Source organism: Aegilops tauschii, chromosome 2, assembly GCF_002575655.3.
Source record: "Aegilops tauschii subsp. strangulata cultivar AL8/78 chromosome 2, Aet v6.0, whole genome shotgun sequence".
Lineage (NCBI taxonomy): Eukaryota > Viridiplantae > Streptophyta > Magnoliopsida > Poales > Poaceae > Aegilops > Aegilops tauschii.
In genome coordinates this window covers 301,250,184-301,272,628 of record NC_053036.3, presented here as the reverse complement: position 1 = coordinate 301,272,628, position 22,445 = coordinate 301,250,184, and the positions used below count along the sequence as shown (strand labels likewise).

At 47.2% G+C, this 22,445-nt stretch overlaps 1 long non-coding RNA gene across 1 annotated transcript; it reads right to left on the bottom strand.

The window, feature by feature from the left end:
• Nucleotides 1-18,510: 18,510 nt before the first annotated feature.
• LOC141042013 (uncharacterized) lies at nt 18,511-20,343 on the bottom strand. The gene is made up of 2 exons (XR_012203820.1): nt 18,987-20,343; nt 18,511-18,892 (listed from the first exon to the last, which is right to left on the bottom strand). It is a non-coding gene; the product is annotated as an uncharacterized lncRNA (long non-coding RNA).
• Between the last annotated feature and the right edge of the window lie 2,102 nt (nt 20,344-22,445).

Below are 22,445 nucleotides of genomic sequence, written 5' to 3'. Positions count from 1 at the left end.
CACATCCAAGAGAGGCATTGGATGTGTACTCATGCAAGATGGCAAGGTTGTAGCCTACGCATCTAGACAACTACGACCCCACGAAGGGAACTACCCAACCCATGATTTGGAATTGGCCGCAGTTGTGCATGCGTTGAAAATTTGGAGGTACTACCTCATTGGCAAAAGATGTCAGATATTTACCGACCACAAGAATCTCAAGTATATATTCACCCAACCAGACTTGAATCTCTGACAGAGAAGATGGCTCGAATTGGTCAAGGATTATGATCTTGGAATAAATTACCATCTCGGTAAGGCCAATGTGATTGCCGATGCCCTCAGTCGCAAGCCTGCCAACCTGAACGCCCTGATGGAGTCCTTGCCTCCCGAACTCCAAGAAGAGATCGTTCAGCTTAACCTGGTTATCGTTGAGGCTGACCTCACCAATATATTGGAAGTCACCCCTACACTCGAGGAAGAAATCCACATAGCCCAGCTGGATGATGCCGTCCTGCAACACCATGTCAAGCGTATGCAAGAAGGCAAGACCCAGGATTTCTCGAAGGATGAGCAAGGTACTCTAAGGTTTCAAGGTCGGATTTGCGTACCTGAGCAAGCAGACCTAAGAAGGAAGATCTTGACCTAAGCACACGAATCTTCGTACTTGATTCACACAGGAGGTACCAAGATGTACAAAGAACTTTGGCAGATATTTTGGTGGGATGGAATGAAGAAGGACATTGCCTATTTTATCGCTTGTTGCGATATATGTAACCAAGTGAAGGCGGAACATCAGAAACCCACCGGACTTCTTCAACCTTTACCTGATCCACAATGGAAGTGGGACGATGTCTGCATGGATTTCATCACAGGCCTACCAAAGACTCACCGAGGCAATGATGCAGTATGGGTTGTGGTGGACATGCTGACAAAGGTAGCTCACTTCATTCCCATCTGAACCACCTACTGAGCCGATCAACTCGCACAGATATATGTGTCCAGAATCGTCAGTTTACATGGAGTACCAAGAACTATCACTTCCGACCGAGGTTCTCTCTTTACCTCAGCACAGTTTCCAGACCATCCTCAAGATGTCACCCTATGAAGCTCTATATGGCCGTAAGTGCCGCACTCCGCTAAACTGGTCTCAAACCGGAGATAGCGGTATTTTCGGAACTGACTTAATCATGGAGGCTGAAAAACAAGTCAAAGAGATCCGAGACAGACTACAAGTGGCTAAGTCCCGACAAAAGAGCTACTATGATTCCAAGCACCAACATATCAGTTTTGAACCTGGAGAGTATGTTTACCTCTGAGTCACACCCATGAAAGGAGTCAAGAGGTTCCAGACCCGAGGAAAACTTGCACCCAGATATATTGGCCCATTCCCAGTTATGTCCAGAGTTGGTACAGTGGCTTACCAGTTGGAACTCCCACCGGAATTGTCAGAAGTGCACCATGTGTTTCACGTCTCACAGTTGAGAAGGTGTATCTCGCCACCCAAGAAAAGGACTGATATGGCAGAGACAGAGCTTGCTAAGGATTCAAAGTATGAGGACAAACCATTCCGAATATTGGAAGAAATAGAAAGAGTCACTCGCAGTAAGGTGATAAAATTTTATAAGGTACAGTGGGAGCATCACACCGAGGAAGAAGCAACCTAGGAAAGAGAGGACTTTTTGAGAGCGTCTTACCCAGAATTGTTTTCCCAAGCAACCGAATCTCGAGGACGAGATTCATCTTAAGTGGGGGAGGTTTGTGACACCCTAGTTTTTGCCATCATGAGTTTTCCCTTGCCTTTTTGCTTTTACTTGCTTTTATTTGGATTTTGAGTTAATTCATTTGGACTAAACACTTGGGCATTGTTTTGATTTTCACCCAAGTGACTCCATTCACCTCCCACAACCTCTCTTTACCTCTCATTCATCCTCACATTGCTTTGGAAAAAAATTCTTCTAAGGAAAATATTCATTTTCACCCTAAAAATTGAATATTTTCAGTTTCCCTCCAAAGCAACCCCTCTGTTTCTTGCCCACAAAAATATGAGAAAAATTCACACACACCCTTTGGACAGTACCTCATCATCCTATGCAAAAATATCAAGTGGTCATGTGGTCCAATTTTGCTAGGAAAATTAATTTGCATTCTGACCTAAAAATGCAGTTTGTACAGCAAGTGCATTATTCCTTGATCTTTTGGAGCTGAATTTTCTTGAGCATCATCACCTTAGTAACCTAACACTAAACCCCAAAGCTCAGCTCCTAAATCTTTCTGGTTTGCTCACAAATTAATCCACAAGTTTCTGTCCAGAAACTTTCAGTCAAAGCTGTGATCAACTCACTCATCCTGGTGGTTTGCTAAATCCTTTCCTAGCCTAAACACTCCATGGTCGACAGCCTAGACATAGTTTGGCATCGCCTGGGTGTCATGTTGCCACAGTGCGCGTGGTGACCGTGTGAGGACACAGGCTCGGACATGCTGTCGACGCGCTCTGAGCTACACCCGAGCCTCTATTGAGCTCATGCACGTCTCAGCGTCAAGCCCAGCATGCCGCAACGCGCCACCAGCCTCGCTTCACCTCCCCAGCACCCTCGCTGCCGCTCGTTAACGCTGGAGACGCTGCAGCGATCACACGCGCGCCGCGCCAGAAGAGCACAGTGCCCCCGTGCTCGACGCTGTGCCCCCCGTGTGTCATGTGCTCGTCCCTGAGCTCGTACAGTGGCCGCGTGAGACTTGGCCACTTCTCCCTCTCTCACTTACGCTCCTCGTCGCCGTGCACCGCGTCCAGAGACTCCGGCGAGCTCTCGAGCTCCGCCTCAGCCTCTCCTATAAATAGGCCCCTCCCGAGCTCATTTCTCCTCACCTCTCCACCCACCCAACCTCCACGACCCCATAGGAAGCCGTGGCCTGGCCGGGCAGGCCTCTGGCCGCCGTCCCCGACCCGAGCTCGCCGGTGATCCCCTTTCTCTATCCCCCACCTCTCCACTGCTCCTTGAGCTCAACCCACTTCTCCGGCGACTGCCTGGTGAACCACTAGAGCTAGCCGACCCCCCTGGAGCCCCTGGAGCCACTTGTTTTCGCGGAGTCTTCTTCTCCGATGAGCTCCGCCTGCTGCAGCCGCTGGAGACGACCACGCCGACCTCGTCCGTCCACCTCTCGCCAAGATACGGGTACGTGCGGGTGCGCTGTAGGCTTCCGCGTCGATCTACCCCTTCCACGGTGGCCGCCGACCTCTCCTCGCCGGAGAAAAGCCGGCGACGCGCCCCCTCCCCTGCTTCCCTCTCTCTCTCGCCAGATCTGATGCGTGGGGCCCACTGTCAGCCTCTCCACTCGTGCCCGAAGCGGTACGAGTGGAGGCGTATTATCGGAATACGCCTTCGACATCACCCCCTGGATTTTCTTTTTATTCAAATTTAATTCAAATTTGACCAGAAACTTTGACCAGCTATAACTCCTAATCTATAAGTCCAAATGATTTGATTCTTTTTGCATTAGTTTTGTATTGAAATATTCTAGTAGCACACCAAATTGGAGATTTTTCCTTGCTGCCTAGAATTTCTGGTGAATTTCATATTTGTTCTTGATATTTTCTTTTACTGTTTTTAATTATTTTCAGAAGGAGAACCTTGCCTTGAGGAGAACCAGGAGGAGTGTGACCCTCCTCTGTGCTAAGGCAAGCCACACAAATATTTTCATTGTGTCATTTCAATAATTATGATTTTCCAACTTGAATATGACTCATTTCATGCATTAAATCATTTAAATAATATTGCTTAGATTACTTCAATTGTTATGCTTGTATTGTTTAGCTTGCTGTGGTACTTGAGTGCATGAACTAGTTGGATGCAGTAGTATGATGTTGATAGCATGACTATGGTTTGGAAATGGTCAGGATTATTTGCGTGTGATGGTTGATCATTTTCACCATGCTAAGGTCGTAACTAAAAATGATTGGGTTAAAACCAGTAAGCTAAAACCAGTGTCTCTAAAGTGATTAGTAGTGCTTGCAGAATGATTCTATGATGTTGATCTATTTCATTTCAGTTATGTGTGAATATAGTTGCATGTCAGATATTTGCATGGTCATGGCATACTATGGCTCGAGTTCTTTTATTTCAAGTTAAACCTGATGATAAATTCAACTTGAACATAATGTTGATCGAGTCATGGTGCCACCGAATCGAGCTTCGTAGTGCAACCACATTTTCCTTTATGGGAAGGCCTTTATTCGATCCGTTGTCATGCCTCTGGTCGGTGCCTCCAACGACGGAAGGTTATGGGCGTGCGGTACCCAGGCCCGGTAAGCAGGCATAACCTTGTGTGCCCGTTGTTGTTGTTTTGGTACCAGGTCCCCGTTTGGGATCGTTTATGTTTGGCCACGACGATGGCGTTGGATGTCACGGGTTGACATCGGGGCCACCCATGGCTTAGCCCAAAGGGGAGTTGGTCAGAGTGGCCGGGAGAGTGTCATGGCAATATGTTAGTTCTGTCGGAATGCCGTTGGTCCATCTGAATGGGAGTTCGAGGCCATGGATTCCGTGGTGTGGGTACAGTGTGCTAACCTCTACAGAGTGTGTGTCAAATCAATCGATAGCCGCATCCTCGGTTACAAACCCAGTTCGTAGTAGGTCACACCATGGATCAACATAAATAATTAAATCTTGCACACTAAAGTTATATGATTTGCACTGGTTATGAGATGAGATTGTTGAAACCATGAAGATGGTTGTTGTTGGAACCAAAGAGTTGGTTTCAGTTGTGATCCGGGAGTGATCACCGTATTGATAAGATTGGTTACGAGGTAACCCATATGGTAAGGAGTCCGAGGGACCCGGTGCACAAGCATCTTCACTTCATGAGTAGTATGTTGAAGCATTGCATTTAACCTGCTTAATTGTCATATTATTGTTTGTCATTATGATTTTACTTGTTGTGAGCTTGCAAGTACATTCAATGTACTGACTTGGCATGTCATGCCAACTTTCAGGAAAGTTTTACCGGATTGGAGTGCTTCCCGTGTCTAGACTGTGTCCACATTGGTGTCCCTGTGCTATGGAGTTCCACTTCGTCGTTGTTCCACTGCCGCGTAGTTGTCGTGATCGAGGCCCCTTTCATGTTCATTAAATAATGTACATACTGTTCAGCCGCACCGTGTGTGCCGCTTGGCCTTGCTACCTGATGTAATATCGAACCTATGTTTCCACTAGCATCAATAAAGCGGTTGTTTTTTGTACCAAATTGTTGTGTGTTGCCAGAAGACTAGATCTCTGGGGTGGCAATGCAAGGTAAACCGGTTGCTCAGACCTGGGGTGCCACAACTGGCCTGTTAACGTGCCTGATCTGATATGGGTCATAATTTAGCCCAAACCACGACAGGCTGTGAACAGGCCAGATCTGATATGGGCCATAATTTGGCCCAAAACATGGCAGGCTGTTAATGGGCCGGCCCACTAGTGTCTGAAAAAATATGGGCCTTTAGCTGGGCTGTCCTTTTTACATTAAATGGGGCACTGTTGGGCTGTGCCACGTGTCAACATATCATAGGCGTCTTCCATCAATTGTAGGGATGACATCTGTCCCAACGATGAGCTGACACGTGGATCCTCCGGCGAATGAGAATTTTACACATGGAAAATCCCCATTGGTCCGGGCTATTAACGGGTTATCGGATCCATACCGGAACCCAATAGCTTAAGGTGACCCATTATGGTGGATGCCACGTGTTGGTTACCCTTGAAGAAAACACTTCCATGACGCGCCATTTATCATCATTGAAGTGGAGACTTCCGTGATGATAATTTTGGTATTGTCATGGAACATTTCTACGACAGCACAAGTATGACTATCTTGATTCTGTCATAAAATCGCCATGGATGTACATGCATGACAGAAAACATGACCTACTCTGACAAACACGTGTCATCACGGAAGTGTATTTTTTGTAGCACAAATTTTTAAAAACCTATATATATATATTAGAATGATTCCTGCAACGGAACAATAATGTGATATTAGCCAAAGGACCATGCATGTGCAAACCTCGATGGTAAAACTCATTGCCTCCCATTGTTTTCTTGCAACACATATAAGGCAGATCTTGATCGGGTTCTCTGAGAGTTGGCATACTATCAGTAAAATACGTTAATGAAAAATAAACAAATTGCAGATCCAATAGATTAACTCGAGACGCATGGAAAAGCCAGTAACCAAACCAAGCATGATAAACAACTTTTTCTTGAATACACACAAGCATGTGTATCATATATTGATAGAAGAATAGGAAAATAAGTCGGATACAAGCCTTTCGGCCATTACAACGCCAATCACAAGGATTAGCAACCACATCCACAAAACAGACCCACCATGCGTACTACGATACATGCACCACCTAGACCAACCTCATGCCAATGGCGATGAGGCAAATCAGAGAGCAACCAAGCCACTACACACCAACGCCGAAGACCTCTACAAAACTACCAAGACCAAAGGATAACACAAACCTTGCTAAACAACTTGGAAATAGAGCAATTGTATATGTTTCTCGTGTATTTAATACTTCCGTTTTTCTCTCACATGCATAACAATACAAAATTGTACCAACAACAAATGAACATTAGATTGTAGAATTGAACCAAGCAGTTAACTGGACAGCAAAGCAAATGAACCAAACAGTTAACTGAGCACCACATTGCAGAATAGAACATATACTAGATGGTAAGACTGTTGGGGAATGTTGCATGGAAAACAAAAAATTTCTACGCACACGCAAGATCTATCCATGAAGATGCGTAGCTACGAGAGGAGGGGAGCATCTACATACCCTTGTAGATCGCTAAGCGGAAGTGTTTATTAACGCGGTTAGTGTAGTCGTACACCATCACGATCCGTCCCAATCAAGTACTGAACGTAGGGCACCTCCGCGTTCAGCACACGTTCAGCTCGATGACGTCCTTGCCTTCTCGATACAAGAAGAGAGGCAAAGTAGTAGATGAGTTCCGGTAGCACGACGACGCGGTGATGAAGGTGGTGAAACTATCCGCAGGTCTTCAACAAGCACAACAGACGTGGACGGTAGAGGAACTAGAACTAGAGGGAGACAGGGCGCCACACACGGCTTGGGGATCATGGTCTGTGTTGCCCCTCTCCCTCCTCTCATATATATAGGTGGGGAAGGAGGGGAGGCAGCCTAGGGCACTCCCAAGAGGGCCGACAGATAGCCCTAGGGCCTGCCTTGGCTTCCACCCTTCCTTCTTTGGCGCCTGGGGAGAAGGCAGGAGGGGAGCCCCCCTTTCGTTTATCTCATGTGGAGGGGAATGCAGGAGGGGCTAGCCCTCCTCCCTTTCCTTCCCTAGGGCCGGCGGCCTAGAGGTGGGGCGCACCAGCCCCTTGTGGGCTGGTGTGCTTCCCTCATTGGCCCAATAAGCCCAATAACTCCCCGTGGCCTTCCCGGAACCCCTTCCGGTGATCCGATAAATACCCGGTGCATTCCAAAACCTTTTCGGAGACCAAATAGCATCGTCATATATACAATTCTTTACCTCCAGACCATTCTGGAGCTCCCCTCATGTCCGTGATCTCATCCGGAACTTTGAACAGCATTCGGTCACTATTTCACATAACTCATATAGTCAACGAACGTTAAGCGTGCGGACCCTAAGTGTTCGAGAATGATGTAGACATGACCGAGACGCCTCTCCGGTCAATAACCAACAGCGGGACCTGGATGCCCATATTGGTTCCTACATATTCTGCGAAGATCTTTATCGGTCGAACCTTTATGACAACATACGTAGTTCCCTTTGTCCGTCGGTATGTTACTTGCCCGTGATTCGATCGTCAGCATCTCCATACCTAGTTCAATCTCGTTAATTACCGGGAAGTCTCTTTACTCGTTCCGTAATACATCATCTCGTAACTAACTCCTTAGTCACTTTGCTTGCAAGCTTCTTGTGATGATGTATTACTGAGAAGGCCCACAGATACCTCTCTGATACACGGACTGACAAATCCCAATCTCGATCCATGCCAAGTCAACAGACACCTTCGGAGATACCCGTAGAGCATCTTTATGATCACCCAGTTACGTTGTGACATTTGATAGCACACAAGGTATTCCTCTGGTATTTGGGAGTTGCATGATCTCACGGTCGAAGGAATAAGTATTTGACATTAAGAAAGCGGGAGCAATAAACTGAAGGATCATATGCTAAGCTAACGGATGGGTCTTGTCCATCACATCATTCTCCTAATGACGTGATCCCGTTATCAAGTGACAACACATGTCTATGGTTAGGAAACCGTAACCATCTTTTGATCAACAAGCTAGTCTAGTAGATAATCACTAGGGACACAGTATTTGTTTATGTATCCACACATGTATTTAAGTTTCTGGTCAATACAATTCTAGCATGAATAATAAACCTTTATCATGATTAAGGAAATATAATAATAATCACTTTATTATTGCCTCTAGGACATATTTCCAACAAAGATAGTTAACCAAACCAAGAATGCTTGATAACTACTAGGAAATGTAGCAATTGTTGAACCAAAATGTTAACTGAACATTACATTTCAGATGATCAGATTGCATATTCACATTACAGAGGACAATTCACTAGAAGGCACAGGCGTTCGCCTCGAGCAAACATCACAAACTATATTTTAAAGTAGCGAACCGCGTGGCGGCATCGACGGTGGCCTCGAAGGCGAGGTGGTCCTCCAAGATCTTGCAGTCGGCACACATGGCAGCCATCGTAACCACATCTGTGTGTGCGGCCGCAATTTGCTTCTCTGCTGCCAGATGCTCTTAGATCGTCAGTATACTGCATGCAAAATTGCTATGGGCGGCGCTTATTTGGAGGACGGGGCGGTGATTTGGGCGGAAGGTGTCACACTGTCAGTCGGGGCATGTGGGATGGAGAAGGAGGAGGAGGATGGGGGTGGGGTGTGGATTACCTGCCTATATCGACATGGCCGCGCAGCAAGACGAACGGTCGCCAGCAAGGAGGCGGTGCTGCAAGTAAGCAATGAAGGTTTGAACTTGGAAAGGAAGGAGGTACAATGGAAATGTGGCTTTTCGTTAGGGGAGGGGGCGGGGAGCTAGATATTTCTGTGGTTGCAGAAATTTTTCGATCGGTGCTGCAAGAAACTGACGTGCAAGTGTGGTTGAAGCGCGGGTGGTGGAATGTAAATGACGAAGCTTCCGGCGTAAGCGATACAAGAGGGTGCGCCAAGATATTTTATATCGCATCACACACAATTCTTGCTAGTGAACTGTTTGTGGTGCACATAATTCAAATTTGAACTACAAGCACATGCTCCAGACCTCCAGTGCACCAAAATGAGGTGAAAAATCATATATGTGTCCTTGGGTAAATTTTTAGGTCCCATGCAAGAAATGGAAATGAATTTCAAACACCTCGGCCGAAAACATTGAGATGCTTAGTTTTTAAATTCCTGTAAATCCAAAAATCGCCTGAAATCACGAAACTTGGCATAATATCATGAAATGGCACCAACATGCTGTGATAAAATTTTGTCTGATTTGGGACAAGTTGTCGTGGAATAACACAGCCACCTATGGAACCATCGGCCCCTTGTGGTTCGGCAGGGGGAAGAGCACATTGCACAAAGAGCGGAGAGCGGAACGGCAGTGATCACATGAGAAGTTTTTACCCAGGTTCAGGCCGCCATGAGGCATAAAACCCTACTCCTGCTTTGGAGGATTGGTGAAAGGACCGTGGTGGAGACGCAACGCTCTAGCCTGGCAAGGTTGCCTCGGGACGAGAGTAGCTACGCGCGTATGAGTGTACAAGGGTCTGAAACCTTTCTAAGGTTGCCACGACCCTCCTTTTATAGGTCAAGGGGTCACCACAATGGCAAATCAGTCATTACATACTGTTTAGATAGCAAACAGTGCTATCATACCTAATTCTGCAGACAGGACAAGGTGCATTAAATGCACCGTTTAGTGTCACATCATTGGTGAAGCCCGACAAGCCTTGTTGTGCCATTCAGCCACCTTCTCACTTGCTGCGTGACACGTCCCTGGACGGGTGTCATTTGGAGGTGATTTCCTTCAGAAATGGCTGCCACGTGCCAAATAACAGCCACTTAATCACTTGGGGTCTCGACACTGCACCGATAGGTAACTTGCGTTGCTGTTAGGTGGAGCGGTGGAGCCTTGTCAGGGTAATCCGCCCTCGGCATCCCTGGCAAGCTTGCCGGGGCTGTCTTGAGATTTGTCTTTTGGGTGACCTCGACCGCGGCAGGCCCGAGAAGGGAGGTTTTTCCTTAGTGATGGTCTCATCTTGGTCTTCTTGATCCACCCTTTGTTTTCTCAAAGAGCTATCTCTTCGGCTTGGCCTTGCCTTGGATGCTGCAACCTTGCTCTTGAGCCTGTGTATAGTCCGGGCAACACACGCCTGGGATTGTTGCACCGACAGGAGCCCCCGGACCTATCCTGAACGCATTGTCGAGCGTCGTTAGAGTAGGCCCTGTCTAGTACTGAGGCGAGGAAGTTTTGGTAGCTCACCCTTTGAGATCTTCTTTGCTTCTTCATTAACCTGTGCTTGAGTCAGTTTCCGGTTTTGTTCGCCCTGCCGCGTCCTGCTGGCCCTGGTGGCGGTGACCAGGGGGTCGTCTTCGCCGCTCTCTTCACCATCACCTTTGCTCGCGCCCTCCGATCTTGTCAGGCTCCTCACCATGGGGCCTGACAAGGTTAGGCTGGGCTTCTGCCTAGGCGCTCCTTTTGCCCTCTTCACCTCCCACCGCAGTGCCTAGGAGGAGAGGGACAAGAAAGGGATTACGGGGCACTTATCTTTTTTCGTCTAAAATGTGTAGGCATTTGCCAAACTTTAGTCTAAATTATGTAATCTTCTTTATCCATGTTTGTGTTCTATAAGGTCTGTACTTGCTTATCAGCATATTAATGAAAAAGACAAGCCTTGCCGGGTACTTGTGCATGTATCATTTCCATGCGGAGGTGAGATGCCTTTATACGTTTAAGTAAACAAGTTTTCTCCGACAAGCTATCCTCCCGGTGCCCTTAGTTTGCTGCCGCGGGGCTAGGCCTACCGGGCACAAAACTACAAAAAAAGGACCAGCCCCTCGCCGAACATTCTCCGTCAAAGGCCAATGCGACCACCTTGACCGAAGCAACGTTCGAGTCAAAGGATGGGAGCACCTATGTTTCGAAGATGACAAGGTTTTCATATGCACAAGTTTTCACTTTACAGAACATGTATGGATAAGAAGGAAATTATCTGTTTGGATCACCGGGGACCGCTATGTAGGCTCGTCTCCATTTCTTCTCTTCGAGACCAAGTCCGAGGCAAGAACCCTGTAGCTTAATGCAGATGAAAACAGAGCTACATATGATCTTATCTACATGATCATGCTATGCTCATGATATGCTTAGGCATGCACGCAAGCTTCTATGGGGCCCCCAAGTGCTTCGTTTATTTATCTGTTGCTCAGGGTCTACACCTGGCTTTGTACAAAGGGTTACATGCAACATAGACAAGGCTTGTACAAAAGGGTGGCTACCGGGCAGGGCCCGACAGTTTCCATACGGGTAGAACTTACGGAGATGCTCAATGTTCCATGAGTTTTGCAACTGAATGCCATCTCCGGTCTCTAGACAGACTGTGCCGGATCTGGTGACTCGTACTACCCGGTAAGGGCCTTCCCACTTTGGCATCAACTTGTTTGCACCCTTGGAGGATTAAACACGCCTAAGGACAAGGTCGCCTTCCTCAAAGCTCCGGGCATGAACCCTGCGGCTGTGATAGCGATGTAGGGCTTGCTGGTAGCGTGCAGCATGCGTAGCAGCCCGGAGACGGTTCTCCTCAAGTATCACAACGTCGTCACGCCGGTGCTTTTCTTGCGCTACTTCATCATAGGAAAGTACTTGAGGTGATCCGTATATGAGTTTCGTGGGGATCACTGCCTCTGCCCCATAGACTAGGGAGAAGGGAGTCTGGCCGGTAACTCGATTTGGTGTCGTACGGAGGGACCAAAGAACCACCGGCAGCTCGTCGATCCATCGCCTGCCACACTTCTGCAGCCTATCAAATGTTCTTGTCTTGAGTCCTCGCAGCACTTCAGCGTTTTCCCTCTCAGCTTGTCCGTTTCTTCTGGGATGGGCAACAGAGGCAAATGAGACCTTGCTTCCGAGGGCATGAACGTATTGCATGAAGGCGCGACTTGTGAATTGGGTACTATTATCAGTGATGACTCTGGCGGGTACTCCAAAACGACACACCAATCCTTTCAAGAACTTGATAGTTGATTGTGCAGTCACCTTCCTCACAGGCTCAACTTCCGACCACTTTGTAAATTTGCCGATTGCAACGTACAAGAATTCTAAGCCCCCGGTAGCACGGAGGAAGGGACCAAAAATGTCGATCCCCCAGACCAAAAATGGCCATGACAAAGGGATCATTTGGAGAGCTTGAGCAGGCTGATGGATATTCTTAGAGTGGAACTCGCATGCTTCACACTTGATGACTAGCTCAATTGCATCTTAGAGGGTCGTGGGCCAGTAGAAACCTTGCCGGAAAGCTTTCCCAACCAAGGCCCTTGATCCAATATGGGAGCCACACATACCCTTGTGTATCTTTGCCAGCAGTTCCTTTCCTTCTTCCCGGCAAATGCAGTTCAATTTCACACCGTTGGGCCTTCTTCTGTATAGCGTGTCGTCAATGAACTGATACATACTGGCCCTCCGGGCTACTCTTTCAGCTTCTTCTTGCTCTTCGGGAAGTTCTCCTATTTGGAGGAAATGGACTATGTGCCGCGCCCAAGTTGGAGCCCGAGGCTCGATAACAAGGACTAGCGGCACCTCCCCGTTTACGGGAGCGCGTGCCTCAACCGCAAAGACTAGTAGTTTGGCAGGAGGGTGCAGCTCACCGATCGAAGGGGAGTTGCTCCCGCCAAGCCCTCTGTCGGGGGCTTCAGGAAGCTCTGCCCAGAGAGGCTTGCCGGAGTCCAGTTTCCTCCTCTTTCTGGCCATTGTTGCCGGGGATACGGAGGGTTGAGTCAGATGGAGAACAAAAGTCCCTGGTTCCACAGGGAGTTTTTGCACAGCGCACTTTGACAGATGACCAGCAATGCTATTTTCAGCACGTGGCACGTGCTCTGTTTGTAATCCATCAAAACGCTCCTCCAACTTTCTCACTTCCTCTACGTATGCCTCCATCAATGGGCTTTGGTAATCCTGTGCAGTTGGGACTCAAAGCCAATCTGTATTGCTCTTGCAAAAGTGTATCCAACGCTCTTTAACCCAAAGGGCATCCGTACAAAACAGTACATGCCGCATGGGGTTATGAATGCAGTCTTCTCTTCATCTTCTTTGGACATGAAAATATGGTGGTACCCGGAGTAGGCATCCAGGAAGGAAAGCAGGTCACACCCAGAGGTGGAATCCACAATCTGGTCGGTGCGCGGCAAGGGGAATGGGTCCTTCGAGCATGCTTTACTTAGATCTGTGAAATCTATGTAAAGCCTCCATTTCCCATTCGCCTTGCGCGCTACCACTGGATTTGCCAACCACGTTGGATGCAATACTCCTCTTACCAAACCAGCTGCCTCAAGTTTCTTGATCTCTTCGGCAATAAACTGCTGCAGCTCCAAAGCTTGCTTTTGGACCTTCTGTTTGACGGGCCGGGCATGCGGGCAGACAGCAAGGTGGTGCTCGATTACCTCCCAGGGAACACCGGGGATGTCAGATGGTTGCCAAGCAAACACATCGACATTCGCCCGCAGGAAGGCAACAAGCGCGCTTTCCTATTTGTCATTGAGGGTGGCACTGATAGTAAATGTACCATAAGCGCCAACCAGCCCCGTTGGGACCTTCTTCACAGCGTGTGCAACAACCTTTGATCTCATGCTATTGGAACTTTCTGGCAAGTCATCAACAGGCGCAACACACTCTGAAGAGGCGCGCTTCCCAGATTCTTTGCTGGCATCCTTGCTAGCTTTCTTCCCTTTCTTGCTTTCCTTGGCGGGAGCTTCCACGGCCTCTGCAGTGGTTGCTTTCGGTACATCTTCATGCATATGATTGCGTCCTTCTTGTCTGATGAAATGGAAATAACACCCATTGGCCCTGGCATCTTCAGCATGTTGTAGGCGTAGTGGGATGCTGCCATGAATTTTGCTAGGGCTGGGCGACCAAGGATTCCATTGTATGGCAGGGGGAGGTCAACCACATCAAACACGATCTTCTCAGTCTGGTAGTTTAATTCCCCCCCCCCCCGAATGTAATCGGCAGTGTGATCTTCCCCTTAGGATGACTCATGTCGGGTTGATCCCTTGGAAAGTACCAGTAACCTTGAGCTCTTCATTTGCTATCTGGAGTTTGCTAATGACCTTGGGAGCAATCAGATTCAATCCGGCCGCACCGTCAACCAACATCTTTTGTGACCTTGAGGTTGTGGATAGTTGGTGAAACCAACAACGGCGAACACCCTACGGTGGTGGTGCAGTCAGGGTGATCCTCTTCATCAAAGATGATGGGCGTGCGGGACCACTTGAGTGGCTTCCGAGAATCTGCCACTGGCTCCACGGCATTGACCTCACACGCTCACTGTTTAGGCTGGCGGTGAGAGGAGTGCAAGGATGCACCTCCATCAATGCATAGGCGGTGTCAGTGGCTTTCTGGAACTCCTGCTCGCTGGTTTCCTCTTGATCTCCTTCATCACTCTAGTCATCACATTCCTTCTTCTCATGGCCTCTGGCAGGTTTCCCTTGATACCGAGGGGCCTTGCCGGGGCGACCTCCTCTGCCGCCTCGTCCCTTCCCACCAACACCATCCTGGTCTCTCTATTTGTCATGCTTCTCATACTCAGCCTTCTGCTTCTTGACGAGTTGCTCAACCTAATGATACTCTTGAAGATCATGGCCCTTAGTCCAATGGATCTTGCAGTACGGCCCGTCAGCCTTCCCTGCCTTCTCAACAGTCACAGCTTCCCGACAGTCAGTGCACGTAGCAACTTCCTTGCCGGGAGCCACGGTCTTGGCCTTCTTGCCGGTACTAGGAGTGCTCGACCCTTCAACAACCAGCACTGCTTTCTCCTTGCGCTTCTTGTTGCGTTTCTTGTTCTTCTTCCTCTGAGTCAACATCGACGCCATATTCTTCACCGGGGAGTCACTGGTACAGCGAGGTGCTATATAAACGGGTTTAACCCCTTTCCGCGATGGCATTTGGAACCGTCGCCAAGTGAGTGTGGGCGATAGGGGGGTCCTTCCCACACAACCCCAAAACCATCGGGGATATGCCGTCTTGGCACACACGCTCTGCAAAATGAGGTCGTGTGCGACCGACGAGCGCTCAAATACGGTAATACGTCCAGTAGAGATAAAAAAATACAATTATACATGCGAAATTGTTTCCGGTCGCAAGTACATCCCACACAGTCAGTCCCCGCTAAACGTTTCCGTTCGTATGTACATCCCACACAGTCGCTTCAAGGAAAACGTTTCCCTTCACAGGTACATCACACATAATTTTCCCCGTTAAATCGTTTGTGATAGCGTTGCCATTGCACACAACATTAACAATTTTATCGTCTGCGTTATTGAATGCATCACACACGGTGCGTAGAAGAAACTGTGTGGCAAAGGTTTTCCATCACACACAATTTTCATGTGGTAAACATTTGCGCAAGGTGGCCTAACGCAAACAGTTTTCAAGAGAAGGTCGTGTGTGATTGTTCATTGATCCAACACGGTTTATTCCTAGAAACTGTGTGCGTTGCCTGAGGTCATCGCCCATGGTCTTTTCTCAATAACCATTTGCAATAGCAAAACCCTATTATTAATAATCCAGTTATTAATCTAATTGACATTCATATTAAGCACATAATATATTTCATTTCCATATTAAGGAAGCAGGATTTCATAATTGAAATACATCAGAGTACAACATGATATAGCAGCACTCGGCTACCCCATTACACAACTACACCAGCACCAAGTTTCACATGCAACATGTAGAACCTTTAGAAATTAGCATCATAGACGGTACATAGACAGATGCATCTCATTTGGAAAACTGCTGAAGCGGAAGGCGCCTCCTGACCATAGAGGAGGTTTGAGAGGTAATCATCAGTGAACTGCTTTGGAAAGTCCCGAAAACAAGGATGTGCATAAATATCTTCTCTATATTGGAAATGGGGCAAAGGAATGAAAAAAGGCAAGGTATAATAGTTAGTACCATCTTGTAGTGAACTGATGTCTTCTTCATTGTGCACACAAAGATCTTGTTGTTTTTTGTCACAAATTTCTTTTTCCTAACAATCTTTCTGAGTTTCTTGACTTGATTGATATTCATGGACAACTCATTTCCCCATATGCAAAAAGGGTCGAACAGTGGGTCAAAACCTCTGACAGCAGGACCTACATGTGCAAGACCAAATTGTTAAAAACCTAAATATTAGAATGGTTCCTGCAATTGCACAATAATGTGCTATTAGACAACGGACCATGCACGTGCTAACCTCGATTGTAAACCTCGGCGCTTCCCATTGTTTCCCTGCAACACATATAAGGTAGTTAGTCATCAGGTTAAGTAAGGGTTCGCATGCTATCAGTAATATATGTTGATGAAAAATAAGCACATTGCAGATTCATCAGATTAATTCAAGCCACATGGAAAACCCATTTATCCAAACCAAGCATGATTAAGAACTAGGAAATATAGCACTTGTATATGTTTCTCATGTATTAAGTGCAGCCAAATTCGATTTATTCCTCACATGCACAACAATACAAAATTCTACCCATGACAATTAGACATCGCGTTGCAGAATTGAACCAAGCAGTTAACTAAACACCAAAACAAATGAACCAAACATTAACTGAGCACCACATTGCATAATATAACATACTCCTGATAGAAGATCAGACAGTTAACCAAACCAAGCATGCTTAACAACTTGAAAATATAGCAATTGTATTTATTTCTCATGTATTTACTACAACCATATTCAATTTATTCCTCACATGGTATACAATAACAAAATGCACCCACAACAATTGAACACCGCATTGCAGAATTGAACCAAACAATTAACTAAACACCACAACAAATGAACCAAACATTAACTGAGCACCACATTGCACAATATAACATACTCCTAATAGAAGATCAGACAGTTAACCAAACCAAGCAGGCTTAACAACTTGGAAATATAGCAATTGTATTTGTTTCTCATGTATTTAGTACATCCAAATTCGATTTACTTCTCACATGGTATACAATAACAGAATGCACCCACAACTATTGAACATCACATTGCAGAATTGAACCAAACAGTTAACTAAACACCACAACACAAATGAACCAAACGTTAACTGAGCACCACATTGCACAATATATAACCAAACCAAGCATGCTTGACAACTTCTCACATGGAAAACAATACAAAATTGCAGCCTGAAGAATTGAACATCACATTTGCAGAATTGAACCAAACAGTTAACTGAACACGACAACTAATTAATCAAATAGTTAATAAGTGAGCACCACACTACACGACATATAGAACATATACACTAGACCAACATATTGTATGGTAAAATTAGATAGCAAAATTCACTAGAATTTTTTAAGGAAAGGCAGGAGCAGCACAAGCAACGGGTAAACCGAGCATGCTTAACCGGCGTAGCTAGCAAATGGCAAGGTGCTCTTCCAAGATCTGGGGGTCGGCACAAATGGCAGCTGCTACCTCTTGAGCATGCGTTGGTTTTCCCTTGAAGAGGAAAGGGTGATGCAGCAAAGTAGCGTAAGTATTTCCCTCAGTTTTTGAGAACCAAGGTATCAATCCAGTAGGAGACTACACGCAAATTGCCTAGTACCTGCACAAACAATCAAGAACCTTGCAACCAATGCGATAAAGGGGTTGTCAATCCCTTCACGGCCACTTGCAAAAGTGAGATCTGATAAAGATAATAAGATAAATATTTTTGGTATTTTTGTTGTATAGATTGGAAAGTAAAGATTGCAAAATAAACGGCGACAGAAATTGGCAAGTTGACGATAAACTAATATGATGTAAAATAGACCCGGGGCCATAGGTTTCACTAGTGGCTTCTCTCATGATAGCATATATTACGGTGGGTGAACAAATTACTGCCGAGCAATTGATAGAAAAGCGCATAGTTATGAGAATATCTAGGCATGATCATGAACATAGGCATCACGTCCGTGTCAAGTAGACCGGAACGATTCTGCATCTACTACTATTACTCCACACATCGACCGCTATCCAGCATGCATCGAGAGTATTAAGTTCATAAGAACAGAGTAACACATTAAGCAAGATGACATGATGTAGAGGGATAAACTCAAGCAATATGATATGAACCCCATCTTTTTATCCTCGATGGCAACAATACAATACGTGCCTTGCTGCCCCTGCTGTCACTGGAAAAGGACACCGCAAGATTGAACCCAAAGCTAAGCATTTCTCCCATTGCAAGAAAGATCAATCTAGTAGGCCAAACTAAACCGATAATTCGAAGAGACTTGCAAAGATATCAAATCATGCATATAAGAATTCAGAGAAGAACCAAATATTGTTCATAGACAATCTTGATCATAAACCCACAATTCATCGGATCTCGGCAAACACACCGCAAAAAGTATTACATCGAATATATCTCCAAGAACATCGAGGAGGACTTTGTATTGAGAACCAAAGAGAGAGAAGAAGCCATCTAGCTAATAACTATGGACCCGAAGGTCTATGGTAAACTACTCACACATCATCGGAGAGCCTATGGTGTTGATGTAGAAGCCCTCCATGATCGAATCCCCCTCCGGCAGATCGCCGGAAAAGGCCCCAAGATGTGATCTCACGGGTACAGAAGGTTGCGGCGGTGGAAAAGTGGTTTCGTGGCTCCCCTGGATGTTTTCAGGGTATAAGAGTATATATAGGCGAAATAAGTAGGTCGGTGGAGCTACGAGGGGCCCACGAGGGTGGGGCGCGCCCTCCTACCTCGTGGTCGCCTCGTTGCGTCTCTGACTTCCACTCCAAGTCTCCTGGATTGCGTTCGTTCGAAGAAAGATCCTCGTGAAGGTTTCGTTCCGTTTGGATTCCGTTTGATATTCCTTTTATGCGAAACACTGAAATAGGCAAAAAACAGCAACTGGCACTGGGCCTCCGGTTAATAGGTTAGTCCCAAAAATAATATAAAAGAGCATATTAAAGCCCATTAAACATCCAAAACAGATAATATAATAGCATGGAACGATCAAAAATTATAGATACGTTGGAGACGTATCAGTAGCCATCACGACCTCATCCGCGCGTGCGACCGCGATTTGCTTCTCTGTTGCCAAATGCTCCTTGAGCTCCTAGCTATACTGCGTGCACCATGGCTTAGGGCGACCCTTATTTGGTGGAGGGGTCGGTGATTTGGGTGGAAGGTGTTGCGCCGGCGGTCTGGGCATATGGGATGTGGAAGGAGGAGGAGGATGGGGTTCGGGTGTGGATTACCTGCCTGCCTGGATAGACGAGGCCGAGCAGCGTGAAGGAGGGTCGCCGGTGAGGAGGCGGCGCTGCAAGCAAGGTGTGAAGGTTTGAACTTCTAAAGGAAGGCGGAAACAGGGGAAATGTTGCTTTTGGTAAGGGGGAGGGGGCGGGGAGGTAGATATTTCCGCGGAAGCCGATAATTTGGAATCGCTTCAGCGAAAAAACTGGCGCGCAAAGTGTCATCAGACATGGTCCCTTATTCAAAACTGTGTACGATATGTGAACATCACAAACGATTCAGATAGCTTAACCCGTGTGTGTTGAGTTTGAACGTCAAAAATTTTGGTTCGAATTTCCCTGGTTACAATGGTCATCCACGTCATTGCATAATTTGGGTACACAAAGTGTTGGGGAATGTGGTAATTTCAAAAAAATTCCTACGCACACACAGGATCATGGTGATGCATAGCAACGAGAGGGGAGAGTGATGTCCACGTACCCTCGTAGACCGAAAGCGGAAGTGTTAGCACAACACGGTTGATGTAGTCGTACGTCTTCACGATCCGACCGATCAAGTACCGAACGCACGGCACCTCCGAGTTCAGCACACGTTCAGCTCGATGATGTCCCTCGAACTCCGATCTAGCCGAGCTTTGAGGGAGAGTTCCGTCAGCACGACGGCGTGGTGATGATGATGATGTTCTACCAACGCAGGGCTTCGCCTAAGCACCGCTACGATATTATCGAGGTGGATTATGGTGGAGGGGGCACCGCACACGGCTAAGAGATCAAGAGATCAATTGTTGTGTCTATGGAGTGCCCCCTCCTCCGTATATAAAGGGGGGAGGAGGAGAGGGCCGGGCAAGGGGAGAGGCGCGCCCAAGGAGGGGCAATCCTACTCCAAGTAGGTTTGCCCCCCCCCTTTCCTATTCCAACTAGGAGAAGGGGGAAGGAGGAAGTGGAGAGAAGGAAGGTGAAGGGGGGCCGCCGCCCCTTTCCCTTTACCAATTCGGATTGGGGCAAGGGGGGCCGCGCGCCACCTCTTGGCCTCCCTCTCTCCTTTCCACTAAGGCCCATAAGGCCCAATAGCTTCCCCGGGGGGGGGGGGGGTTCGGGTAACCGCCGGTACTCCGATAAATATCCGATAACCCCCGGAACCATTCCGGTGTCCGAATATAGTCGTCCAATATATCAATCTTCATGTCTCGACCATTTCGAGACTCCTCGTCATTTCCGTGATCACATCCGGGACTCCGAACAACCTTCGGTACATCAAAACACATAAACTCATAATATAACCGTCATCAAACTTTAAGCGCGCGGACCCTACGGGTTCGAGAACTATGTAGACATGACCGAGACACGTCTCCGGTCAATAACCAATAGCGGAACCTGGATGCTCATATTGGCTCCCACATATTCACTGAAGATCTTTATCGGTCAAACCGCATAACAACATACGTTGTTCCCTTTGTCATCGGTATGTTACTTGCCCGAGATTCGATCGTCGGTATCTCAATACCTAGTTCAATCTCGTTACCGGCAAGTCTCTTTACTCGTTCCGTAATACATCATCCTGCAACTAACTCATTAGTTACAATGCTTGCAAGGCTTATAGTGATGTGCATTTCCGAGTGGGCCCGGAGATACCTCTCCGACAATCGGAGTGACAAATCCTAATCTCGAAATATGCCAACCCAACAAGTACCTTCGGAGACACCTATAGAGCACCTTTATAATCACCCAGTTACGTTGTGACGTTTGGTAGCACACAAAGTGTTCCTCCGGTAAACGGGAGTTGCATAATCTCATAGTCATAGGAACATGTATAAGTCATGAAGAAAGCAATAGCAGAATACTAAACGATCGTGTGCTAAGCTAATGGAATGGGTCAAGTCAATCACATAATTCTCCTAATGATGTGATCCCATTAATCAAATGACAACTCATGTCAATGGCTAGGAAACATAACCATCTTTGATCAACGAGCTAGTCAAGTAGAGGCATACTAGTGACACTCTGTTTGTCTGTGTATTCACACAATTATTATGTTTCCGGTTAATACAATTCTAGCATGAATAATAAACATTTATCATGATATAAGGAAATAAATAATAACTTTATTATTGCCTCTAGGGCATATTTCCTTCACAAAGGAGACTACAACACACCCGCACTTCTTAATCGAGCAAGTTCAGCAATTAAACGGAGCTAGTTGACCTAAACATTACTCTAACAAATTAAATACCGGCACTCTTAATTAAACAAAACAAAGAGTACTACTACGGCAGTGCTCATCGATCTCCGCCGCTGCCTCCATGTCCAGCTCGCGCCCGACAGTCTCCTGGGGAAGGGGCTCCATGGCATCCATCACACCATACTCGGCAAGCATCTCGCCATCCGTGTCCGCCATCTCTTTGGAAAAGGCCGCCACGAGTTGGTCGTGGGAGGCCGCGATTTGGGCTTGGACGGGCTCCGTCGTCGTAAGGTATGTGGCGGAGGAACGGACGGCTGCTCGAACGCTCTCGGCAATTGCGAACTCTTCGGTCGTGGGTTGTCGACCGTTGTCGGAGAAGCTTCATTCGATTTGTGCGGTGACCGCCACGAGCTGGGCGTGGGCCGCCTCGACATGGTAGTGGGCGGCCTCCATCAGGGCTAAGGCCGCCGCTGCGGAACGGACAGGTGCTATGCCACTCTCGTCAGTTGTTATCCCCGAGGCAGATGTTGCTGCCGCCACCTGAGAAGCAACAGCGGCCGTTTGGGCTGCCTTGGCCGCTCGGTCGCAGATTACGGCTGCGCTCATGCACCTTGTTAGCACGCGCATGGCGGCTGCGGCCGTGCTCTCGCCGGAGTGGGCCGCCGAAGTTGCCCTCACGACGCGGGTCCACGTCCCCATCTTTCACCGGTGACGATTGAAAAGTGAAAAGATATTTGGGGAGCGAGGTAGTGTGCTTGACACGCCGGCTGTGGACTATAGCCGAT